The sequence below is a fragment of the Hyperolius riggenbachi genome, chromosome 4 (assembly GCF_040937935.1).
Source record: "Hyperolius riggenbachi isolate aHypRig1 chromosome 4, aHypRig1.pri, whole genome shotgun sequence".
NCBI lineage: Eukaryota > Metazoa > Chordata > Amphibia > Anura > Hyperoliidae > Hyperolius > Hyperolius riggenbachi.
In genome coordinates, this window is record NC_090649.1 from 130231002 (window position 1) to 130244020 (window position 13019).

The following is a 13019-nucleotide window of genomic DNA, read 5'->3' on the forward strand; positions in this document are numbered from 1 at the left end:
CGGGGAGCGAGCAGGGAATCGGCGGTGGGGAGATCCGTCCTGTCGGATCTTATCAATCGATAAGGAACATCGCGGCCGCATCTACACGTGTAGATGCGGCTTTAGAAATATAAAGGATACAATTCAAAATATTGACTCTCCCCTACAAAGCTCTTTACAACCTTGCTCCTTTTTAAATAACCTTATTTGCAGATGCCATCCTACATGCAATCTCTGCTCTACTAACAATAGTCTTCTGTCTTTCTCTTTGGTCACCTCTTCTCACTCTCACATACAAGACTTTTCTCTATCATCTCCCATCCTTTGGAACACCCTCCCTCAACACATCCTCCACTCACCCATGCTCAACTTTTTGAGGTGCAACCTGAACACTCACTTCTTCAGGCAAGAATACTCTCTTACCTAGGACACTTCGGCCACTGACCAACATTTTTACTATCTCATATACGGGGGCATATTGTTACAACGCCGGGCAGTTCAGCGCAGGGCGAGCTGTTGTAGCAACTCGGAGGGAGATGTAATTCGGGGTCTGGCAACCATTGGAGACTTGAATTACCGCTACGCGGGGCGCCCAGCAAAGCATTGCTGCTATGACCGCGCCAAGCTTCGGCGCTCGGTGCACACCCCTGGGCACCGAAATGAACTGATCCGCTCATATACAGCTTCCCTTTACGTATTGCCCTGTCCCTTAAACCTTTAGACTGTAAGGCCTTTTGGCCAGAGCTCTCTTCTCCTTACGGCTCTCAATGCTGTATAATGTGTGTACATATCTTCCAGCCCCTATGTAAAAATATGTAGTTCATTTGTCCATGGCATCAGCTGTAATCCACCATTGTCTTGTACTTAACTGTTGTATTGTTTATTTTGTATTTCTGTACCTTGTATCCTGGTGTACAGTGCCACGGAAGATGCTGGCACTATATAAATCAATAGTATTAATATAGTCTCATGCACTAAGCCTTTCTTCTAAGTTTAAAATGTTTTTCTTTTTCTCCTCTTACCAATATATTGTTGGTCATTCAAGTTTCAGATGTGATTGTTTAATAGCACTGATAAAACTATTGCATCTATGCAACATCAAATTGACAAGTTAAGAGCAATTGATTTATAGTGATTGTTTCATTTTAGATTTTCATTTTATTTCATTTTCATTTTAAAATCTTTATTACCGGTACTTTGAATTAAACGTGAGAGCAGAATCATGACCCGGGTATTTATATAGTTGACATTTGTGTGTAACAGAATTAATGGAGCTCCAAGTGATTAGCTTGATCAAGTAATATATTTTGGCTCAAAACAATTACAAATGAATTTATTTATGTTCTATTTCTATGCAATAACAGCTTATAGCTCTGCTGTCCTATGAGCGGGGAGGTCTTGCTTTTGTCCACAAGTAATGTCATCTGTGTAAAAATGATTGTATGAGCAATAAACAAGTTTTTATTGTGTGTTATGCCAGACTGTAATTCTCTTTTAAAGAAAATCTGGGTACTCAGCTCGGGTGGGGGAATCCTCCGGATCCTATTGAGGCTTCCCCCATCCTTCTTGGCCCCATGGTGGCGGTTAAAATCCTCCCGGAGCGGTGGCAATGTAAATATTTATCTCCGTGGCTCCAGCACAGGCGCAGTATCCGCTCTTCCCACAGAGAAAGGCGGAAATAGCCGATCTCCGTCGGGCCGCTCTACTGCGCAGTAGAGCGGACCCGACGGAGATCGGCTATTATCTCCGTCAGAAGGGCTGAAACAGCGCCCCTGCTGGAGCCTGGAAAGGTAAATATTGAACAGGCTGTCAGATTTGTCACGCCGGCTTTGAAGGGCTGCAGCGAGACCCCCGTGGGACAGAGGAGGAAGGGGGAAACCTCATTAGGATCCTGAGGCTTCCCCCTCCCGAGGTGAGCTCCCCCCAGGGGACGTTTTTCTCGTTACAGTGTCTCTTTAAAGCAGAACTTTAGGCACTACTATAAATGCTACACCAATATGTTCAAGGACTGCTATGTCTACTACGTCAGTGTAGCAAAAATAAGTCCAAATACTGTATTTCTTCCACTATAAGACTCACTTTTTCTCCCCCAAAAGTGGGGGGACAAGTCACTGCGTCTTATTGTGCAAATGCAGGGAGTTCCTGACTTGTGAACGCCTGCCAATACGGACCTCCAACCCGCTGCAATGTCGGGGACTCCCTGTACTGTGCCCATGCAGTAAAAGGACACAGGGGAACAAACGCAGGACACGGGGACACAAAGGGGCATAGAGGAGGACACAAGGGGGACACAAAGAGGCATAGAGAAGGACACAAGGACAGAGACGGACACAGGAGGACACAAGAGAGACACAAAAGGTACAAGGGCATGAGGTGCAAAGGGGGCATAAGCCACAAGATGCCCCTTCACCTTGGATGCATCAGGTTTAGTATATATTTTTTCCCCTGGTTTTTGTCTTCTAAACGTCAGTGTGTCTTATGGTCAAGGGCGTCCTATAGTCCGAAAAATCCGGGTAAGTATTTTCCATAAACGTGTTAGCACTTCCTGTCCTGCTGGTTGGCAGATGCAGCAATGTTAGGGGCTGTCATTTGCATCCTCCTTTTCTGTCCTGACTGGCAGAGTTATGGGTGAACACTCAACCCTCTCCTGTCCACATAAGATTCAAATAAAGCCAGAGCTGGATCATCCACAAGGCAATTCTATATAGTTGCCTGGGGCCTGGAGAGAGCCTAGGGGCCTAGTGGATGCTAGCCCCCACGAGAGCCAGATCATCCACAAGGCAATCCTAGGCATGTGCCTAGGGCCTGGAGAGAGTCTAGGGGCCAGGTAGATGCTACCCCCCACCAAATCTTACTAAAAAAGCCAGGTGATCATCAGCAGTGGGCAAAAAAGTGTTATCTTGCCTAGGGCCCCATTTCATCTTAGTCCTTTTCTGACTTAAAAACATATAAGTAAATCAACCCATAGGGACACATGGAAAACTCCTTCCCCTGCACTCAGCACCAGTTGTCCATTGCATTAAAGAGAACCCGAGGTGTGTTTAAAGAATGTTATCTGCATACAAAGGCTGGATCTGCCTATACAGCCCAGCCTCTGTTGCTATCCCAAACCCCACTAAGGTCCCCCTGCATTCTGCAATCCCTCATAAATCACAGCCGTGTTGTGAGGCTGTGTTTACATCTTTAGTGTCAGTCTCAGCTGCTCCCCCGCCTCCCGCATAGCTCCGGTCCCTACCCCCGTCCCTTCCCTCCAATCAGCAGGGATGGAAGGGATGCAGGCGGGGACTGGAGTTCTGCAGGAGGCGGGGAGAGCAGCGGACTGACACTATAGAGATAAACACAGCCAGCTCTGACAAGCTGTTTGTCAGCAGCGTGGCTGTGATTTATGAGGGATTGCAGAGTGCAGGGGGACCTTAGGGGGGTTTGGGATAGCAACAGAGACCGGGCTGTATAGGCAGATCCAGCCTCTGTATGCAGATAATATTCTTCAAACCCACCTCGGGTTCTCTTTAAAGCTCAATGCAACTCATTTACTATAACCCAACCCTAAAACACCAATACACATTTACTTATTGGACATATACGGTAACATTTTTTTTATGCAGCTACGCTGATATGCCAAATGTTAATAATTATGTTTAGAGATGGCCCAGATGGTTCACTGGCGAACGGTTCCCGGCAAACTTCCGGGGGTACGCGATCACGGAGAACCGCGAACTTTACCGGAAGTTCGGTTTGCTCCCATAATGCACCATTAGGGTCAACTTTGACCCTCTACATCACAGTCAGCAGGCACATTGTAGCCAATCAGGCTACACTCCCTCCTGGAGCCACTCCCCCCCTCATGAAAGGCAGGCAGCGCCGTCCATTTTACTCACTCGTGTGCCTGCAGGAAATAGAGAAGGGACAGCTGCTGCAGACTCTCATAGGGAAAGGTTAGTTAGGTTCTTGTAGGCTTGTTAGCTTGCTCCTTGCTGATTCTTATTGCTAAAATAGCACCCCACAACAACTCTTTTGAGAGCTAATCTTGTTCTTGTGATCTATTTTTTTTCTGTGTGTCCCACTGACACTAGTGTTGCATAGACAGCCTTGATAATTCATACTGTGTGTGCCACTGCCAGGCCCAGCACATTCAGTGACTACCTGTGTGTGTGACCGGTGCACATTTTAATACCCAGTACTGCATATACCTACCTACCTGTTGTTCACAGTGCACCCACCTACCAACGGGAGTTGAGCGCACGCAGTATCACTGTGCCTGTCTGCTACCTGTCTGTGTGTGATAGGTGCACATTGTAATACCCATTACTGCATAAACCTACCTACCTGTTGTTCACAGTGCACCCACCTACCTACGTGAGTTGAGCGCACGCAGTGTCACTGTGCCTGTCCGCTACCTGTCTGTGTGTGACAGGTGCACATTGTAATACCCATTACTGCATATACCTTCCTACCTGTTGTTCACAGTGCACCCACCTACCTACGTGAGTTGAGCGCACGCAGTGTCACTGTGTCTGTCCGCTACCTGTCTGTGTGTGACAGGTGCACATTGTAATACCCATCACTGCATATACCTACCTACCTGTTGTTCACAGTGCACCCACCTACCTACGTTAGTTGAGCGCACGCAGTATCACTGTGCCTGTCCGCTACCTGTCTGTGTGTGACAGGTGCACATTGTTATACCCATTACTGCATAAACCTACCTACCTGTTGTTCACAGTGCACCCACCCACCTACGTGAGTTGAGCGCACGCAGTGTCACTGTGCCTGTCCGCTACCTGTCTGTGTGTGACAGGTGCACATTGTTATATCCATTACTGTATATACCTACCTACCTGTTAGTCACAGTGCACCCACCTACCTACGTGAGTTGAGCGCACGCAGTGTCACTGTGCCTGTCTGCTACCTGTCTGTGTGTGACAGGTGCACATTGTAATATCCATTACTGCATATACCTACCTGTTGTTAACTTCAGTGCACCCACCTACCTACGTGAGTTGAGCACACGCAGTGTCACTGTGCCTGTCCGCTACCTGTCTGTGTGTGACAGGTGAACATTGTAATACCCATCACTGCATGTACCTACCTGTTGTGTTCAGTGCACCCACCTCATCACTGCATATACCTACCTGTTGTATACAGTGCACCCACCTACCTACGTGAGTGCACGCAGTGTGATATACCACTCCGTGCATACCTGTTAACTGCACCTGTGTGACTGTACATTGTATTAGTCAAGTCAGTGCATACCTTTCACTTCATCCCCCCCCCCCCCGATATGGACACAACGGACAAAACAGGTAGAGGCAGAGGTAGAGGCAGACCCAGAGGAAGGCCACCCGGCAGGTCTGTGCGAGGTCGTGTTGATGTGATTTCGTGTGGCCCTGGCCCAAAGTACAGTGCTCAGAAGAAGGCACATCCCATCAACTCCCAAGATTGTCAGGACGTGGTTGTCTATTTAACACAGAACACCTCATCTTCCGCAGCCACCAGTGCTACTACAAGCACCACCTCCGCTGCATTTGACACTTCGCAGGAGTTAATTGGTGGAGAATTAACTGATTCACAGCCATTATTGTTACAACCAGATGAAGGTGCTAAGCAAGCTACACCACCTCTTATGTCTGAGTTAGGCGGCGACACTATGGACATAACGTGTGAGGAGGAGGAGGATGATGAAGCACCTACTGTTGGTGCAGTTTTGGAGGTGTCTGAGGCAAGCAAAGCTGGGCAGGATGATTATGATGATACAGATCCCACATGGGTTCCTAAGAGACAAGATGACCAAGGGGACAGTTCAGAGGGGGAGTCAGAGAGGAGTAGGAGGAGACGAGTTCCTGAAAGAAGCAGGGGGAGCTCGTCATCAGAAACAGCTGGTGGCAGTGTCCGGCGCCATGTATCGCCACCTATGGACAGCCAGCCAACATGCCCTTCACCGTCAGCTGCTGATGCCACCATAGTGGCATTATTGGGCAGCACGGTGGCGTAGTGGTTAGCTCTCTCGCCTTGCAGCGCTGGGTCCCTGGTTCGAATCCCAGCCAGGGCACTATCTGCAAAGAGTTTGTATGTTCTCTCCGTATCTGCGTGGGTTTCCTCCCACATTCCAAAACATACAGATAAGTTAATTGGCTCCCCCTAAAAAAATTGGCCCTAGACTGCAGTACTTACACTACATAATATAGACATATGGCAATTGTAGGGACTAGATTGTGAGCTCCTTTGAGGGACAGTTAGTGACAAGACAATATATATATACACTGTACAGCGCTGCGTAATATGTCGACGCTATATAAATACTAAATAATAATAATAATAATAATGGTGCCATCACCCCAGGGGGGGGCTCAGCGGTTTGGAAATGTCTTAATGTGTCTGCCTCAGATCGGAGCAATGCCATCTGTTCTCTCTGCCTCCAAAAATTGAACCGTGGAGAGGCCAACACTCACGTAAGGACAAGTGCCTTACGAAGGCACAAACTGCAATGGGAAGAGCACCTGAGCAAAGGCAGCACACAAAAGAAAAGCCACCCACCCTCCTTCTCCTCTTCCTCCTTCAGGTGCATCATCTTCAGCCGCTTTCTCCCTTGCACCTTCACAGCCACCCTCCTCCACTCCGCCTCTGCCCTTGAGCGGTTCCTGCTCCTCTGCCCACAGCAGCCAGGTGTCCGTGAAGGAAATCTTTGAGCGGAAGAAGCCAATTTCCGCCAGCCGCCTCCTTGCCCAGCGTCTGACAGATGGCGTGGCAGAACTGTTAGCTTGCCAGCTGTTACCATACAAGCTGGTGGACTCTGAGGCCTTCCGTAAATTTGTGGCCATTGGGACACCGCAGTGGAAGATACCAGGTCGCAATTATTTCTCTAAAAAGGCTTTACCTAAACTGTACCGTGAAGTTGAGAGGCAAGTGGTGTCATCTTTGGCACACAGCGTTGGGTCAAGGGTCCACCTGACCACGGATGCCTGCTCTGCCAAGCACGGTCAGGGCAGGTACATAACTTACACAGCCCATTGGGTCAACCTGGTGACCGATGGCAAGCAGGGAGTACGTGGCTGTGCAGCGGACCAACTTGTGACACCTCCACGGCTTGCAGGCAGGCCTCCTGCCACCTCCTCTCCTCCTGTTACATCTTTGCTGTCGTCCTCCTCCTCCTCCTTGGCTGAGTGGTAGTTCAACTCTACTGGTGCTGCGATCTCCTCTCCAGCTACACAGCCCCAGCTCCCCAGGGCCTATGCTGCATGCCAGGTACGACGGTTTCACGCCATCTTAGACATGTCTTGCCTCAAAGCGGAAAGTCACACTGGACCAGCTCTCCTGTCTGCTCTTAACAAACAGGTGGATCAGTGGCTGACCCCGCACCAGCTGGAGATCGGCAACGTGGTGTGTGACAACGGAAGCAATCTCCTTTCTGCTTTGAATTTGGGAAAGCTGACACATGTACCCTGCATGGCAGATGGCACATAGGCTGAATCTAGTCATTCAAAGATTTGTGTCAAAGTACCCAGGCTTAGAGGACGTCCTGAAGCAGAGCAGGAAGTTGTGTGGGCATTTCAGGTGGTCTTACACGGCCATGGCACGCTTTGCGGACATTCAGCGGAGAAACAACTTTCCGGTGAGGTGCTTGATATGTGATAGCCCGACTCGCTGGAATTCGACCCTGGTCATGTTTACTCGCCTGCTAGAACAGGAGAAAGCTGTCACCCAGTACCTGTACTATTACAGTTATAGGACACAATCTGGGGAGATGGGGATGTTCTGGCCCAACAACTGGACACTGATGCGAAATGCATGCAGGCTCATGCGGCTGTTTGAGGAGGTGACCAACCTGGTGAGTTGCAGTGAAGGCACCATCAGCGACTTGATCCCGTATGCTTACTTTCTTGAGCGTGCCATGCGTAGAGTGGTGGATCAAGCTGTGGAGGAGCTAGAACAGGAACAGTTGTGGGAGTAATTTTCATCAAAATCAGATGTTTCCTCAACACCTGCTGCAGCACAGAGGGGGGAGGAGGAGGAAGAGTCGTGTGGGGAACAGGATTCAGACTCAGATGATGAGGAAGGTGTTTCTTTGGAGGAGGAGGAGGAGGCGGCGGCAGAAGAACAACTACAGCAGGTGTCACAGGGGGCTTGTGCTGCTCGACGTTCCCGTGGTATTGTTCGTGGCTGGGGGGAGGAGGAGGACTTACCTGACGTCACTGAGGAAGAGCAAGAGGAGATGGATAGTACATCTGGATCCAACTTTGTGCAGATGGCGCCTTTTATGCTGTCCAGCCTGTTGAGGGACCCCCGTATAAAAAAACTCAAGGGGAATGAGCTGTACTGGGTGGCCACGCTACTAGACCCTTGGTATAGGCACAAAGTGGCGGACATGTTACCAACTCACCTGAAGGCAGAAAGGATGCAGGACATGCAGAACAAGCTGGCAACTAGTATGCTTTACAATGCGTTTAAGGGTGATGTCGCAGCACAACGCAATAAAGGTACCACTGCCAGTAATCCTTCTCCCATGTCGACGCAAGCAAGGCCAGGGCGCTTTGGCGATCTCATGGTGATGTCGGACATGTGGACATTCTTCAGTTCAACGCCTCACCTTAGCCCTTCCGGATCCACCCTCCACCAACGCCTGGACCAGCAGGCGACTACCTGGCCTTAAGTGTGGTTGTAGACACTGTGAGCAGCGATGAACCCTTGGACTACTGTGTGTGCAGGCTTGACCTGTGGCCAGAGCTGTCCCAATTTGCCATCCAACTTCTGTCTTGCCCTGCCTCAAGCGTCCTGTCAGAAAGGACCTTCAGCGCAGCTGGAGGCATTGTCACTGAGAAGAGAAGTCGCCTAACTCACAAAAGTGTTCAGTACCTCACTTTTATCAAAATGAATGAGGCATGGATCCCGGAGGGCTACTGCCCGCCCGAAGACTAAGTCAGTCCCCACATACAGCATCTCTGCCTGAACGCTGTGTGACTGGCTGCCTGCCCCAAGACTAAGTCGCTCCCCACACAGCATCTCTGCCTGCAGGCCACTTGACTGCCTTCTCCGCCACCACCAATAGGGTCCAGGACTCGAGGCGGATTCCTAAATTTTTAAGGCCGCTGTTAGCAGCAGCCGCTATAATAATTTTTCTGGTGCGTGTACATGCCTGCCTAATTTTTCTGGCTGCAGTGCAGCTGCAACAACAAAACAAAAGGCATGTACATGTGCCCATTCCCCTTCGTGATCATGACCTTGCCGCGGTGAAGGGGGTTACGTATCACAATGAAGCAATGACAGCTGGCTATACAGTATGAGTGTCTCGGGGGGTGGCACACCAAAGATAATAAGGTCGTTGCTTCATTGTGGACAGACCAAATTTGATCAGCTGGAAAGCCATTGTTGTTCTATCATTGAGCTACCACAGCCCGGCGACCATATGGGCTTGAAAACCGCCACGGCCTGCACTCTGGCCATTGTGCGCACCAGTCCAGCACGGCTGTCACTACACAAACAGCTGTTTGCAGTGCGTTACACAGTGAATTTGGTGTGTCAGTGTGAAGCAGTACTCTAATTACACTCCCTGATTGATATACACACATGCAAGATGTTTTAAAGCACTTTAGGCCTGCAATATAGCATTCAATGTGATTACTGCCCTTAAAACGCTGCTTTGCGTCAAATCCAGATTTTTTTCCCGGGACTTTTGGCATGTATCCCACTCCGCCATGCCCCCCTCCAGGTGTTAGACCCCTTGAAACATCTTTTGCATCACTTTTGTGGCCAGCATACATTTTTCTAGTTTTCAAAGTTCGCCTCCCTACTGAAGTCTATTCGCGGAAGTTCACGAACTGAAAATCGGAGGTTCGGGCCATCTCTAATTATGTTACATAACAGTACAATGTCAGAGAAGCCGTTCAGGTCACTGCTTGTATTTTTTTCCGGTCAGACATCACTACTTTACAAATAGGGTATTTATGTTCTCTGCACATAAACATAATCACCCATCAGACTGTAAGATTGTTTGAAGTCATTTATGCAACATGCTGTCCCCAGAACTGTGACTCTGGACTATGCTGCCTAGGACCACCTTTAAGAAAATAACATAATGAATAAAATTGTGGTTTTTTTTTGTTTTTCTTGAGGGGGGGGGGGGGGTTGCAATATTCATTTATACATCAATTAGTCAGTTTTGCCCATTGTAAAAACTTAGATCCCCCCAATTTACATTCTGAAATGAACCACAGGTGACCATATCTTTAGTCCTGCCAGGTGATCTCAGCGGAATGTTCGTTTACTGAGAGATCTATGCACGGAGGGAGATACTGCTTGCTTGGCAGTTGGAAACAGCTGTTATTTCCCATAATGCAACAAGGTTCACAACAGGAAATTGTCAGGCTCTGACAACACACTGTGGGAGGGGTTTCACCACAATATCAGCCATACAGATGTTCCTGATGATATATTTGAGAAAAGACAACATTATAAACCATAGATGAATAAAGCATCATACATTGAAAATACTACCACTGAACTATGTAACTGAAATATGGTGTCAACACTTAAGCCACTAGTGCCATATTCATGTATATACAAATACAGGTGTTAGGCCTAGTGCACACCAGAGCGTTTCGGCTGCAGTTTGCGATCGGCTTGCGGGTGCGGATCCGCTAGGGTAATGTATTTCAATGGGCTGGTGCATACCAGAGCGGGAGGCGTTTTGCAGAAACGCATACTCCCGGGCTGCTGCAGATTTTGGATTGCGGATGCGTTTCTGCCTCAATGTTAAGTATAGGAAAAACGCAAACCGCTCTGAAAAACGGCACTTCAGAGCGGTTTGTTAGGCGTTTTTTGTTACAGTAGCTGTTCAGTAACAGCTTTACTGTAACAATACATGAAATCTACTACACCAAAAACGCTTCACAAAACCGCAAAATGCTAGCTGAAACGCTACAGAAAAAGAAGAAAAAGCGTTTCAAAATCTGCGAGCATTTTGCGGATCTGCTAGCGGTTTTTGGTGTGCACCAGGCCTAACAGTCTCTAGAATGTATCACATTTTTAGCAGAGTTCCTTCTTGTACAAGAGGCATCAGTGAACATTATAGAGCGACCTGCTTTCCTGAGAAGAGATCTGCAGCTAATCGCACTGCACAAGACAAGAGCTGTTTTGGCTGTATTATTTGAGAAAGTGATTTAATTAGGGTGCACGGTGGTATTTGTTGTGCATTGTCATTAGTTAGTGGTCAGAAAGAATGTGCAGTTGAAGATTTGCTTGTCTTGTGCTGGCCACATATGGCAAAATAAGCAATCTTTGTGCAATCACACCAGCATCGGTGCAGAAAGAGGACCCTTAAAGACAAGGGCCTATATGCAATTAAGTTTTTCTCCTAAGTTTTCTCCTAGGTGATATTTTGAAACTTGTCAATAAAATGCCTTTTAAGCCACCAAAAAGCAAGAACATGCTCAAAATAATTTCGATAGTAAGTTTTCACCAACTTTTCAGTGCATTTTTAGTTTAAAAGTGCTGGTAAGTTATTTTCTCCTAGGAGAAAAATCAGGAGAAAATTGGAATTGCATATGGGCCCAAGGCCCTTAATAAAGTCACTTTTTCTCATAGGTTTTCTCCTAGGAGATAATTTTTTTATCTTCTGTTTAAAAAAACTTTTCAGTACTCTGCCATTGAAAGAGTACCAAAAAGAATCATTTTGACAGGGCCTTTTCACCTTCTGAGTATTTTCTTGCTTGCTAGTGGCTTAAAAGACATTTTATTGATTTTATTGATAAGGTGTAAATAAAAATCCCCTAGGAGAAAATTTAGGAGAAAATGTGAATTGAATAAGGGCCAAAGGAGTTTAGAAGAAAGAGAGCCATACATAGCGATGAACTTGGTAGTTTAAATATTAGCATGTAAAGGACTACTATTGCAAAAAAAAAAGTGTAACATTTTAAATACATACGTATAAGATGAACATTTGTCCCAAAGTAAAATGCATCATACAGTAAGTACTTTTTTTCTATGCTGCTCTCACTTACGTTAGGCAATACAAATCTGACAGGTTTTGGACTAAACCACTTCCTCATGGGGGATCTTCAGGATTTCTTTATTTTTTACAAAATCACCTTTTTTAAGAAATCTATACAAAGATACTGGCCAGTCTCGTTGCTTGCTTGCACACTATTTTATCAGCTTGACTGAGCAACTGCCAATCAGTAAATGGTTTTGAAAAATGAAGAAGAACCCTAAGAACACCCTGTGAGGAGATGGCCTAGTCCAAAATTGTCCTAGCCCATATGAATAATATGATATCCTAGAAGTGGTTTCAGACATGAACATAAAATATCCACACTGCAAAAATCTTCACAAAGCATCAGGTTTCATAATCAATATTTGCCCTCCTTCACACGGGATGTTGAATGCAGTGAATTCACCACCTCCGTCCAAGAAGTGCACTGTTCAGCCTTCCATGTGAAAGAGGACGTAGAAAGGTTATTCCTGCTTTGGATGTAACAATCATTACAGCGCACTGTTTGATGAGGCCTGTAAAGATGTCAAAATTTTGACATCTAAAACAATTATTTTACTTTGTTTGATTAGTTTGATTGTATTGGTGGATAGACAGGGCCGGATTTGTACTTTTTACCGCCCAAGGCCAACTATACCATCTGTATGGTTGTTATCTCTGTGTGCCCCAATGAGAATTCGCCTTACTTTCCATCATTGGTGTCAAAGACAATAGCTATTTTAGTAATACCTGTATAGATTAGAAGTTATGTTTTTAAATTTTATGTTATGCTTGCCATCTCATTAATGATGGACCCATTGCGTCACCATGAGAGTTAGGCTGATGTATACCTGCAGAATAGAGCTTACAGGTCTTGCAGGGACGGAACAAGTACAGGACAGAGAGTTCAAAGGTTAAATCTGTTCTTGTAGACAGGGATGACTGCATAGAACAGCTTTCCTGCCCCTCACTGAGCCGCCCCTAAACTTCTGGTGCCCTAGGCCATGGCCTATGTGGCCTTGCCAGAAATCCGGCCCTGTGGATAGAGTGATCTCTATACAGGAATCTCTAAGCTTGG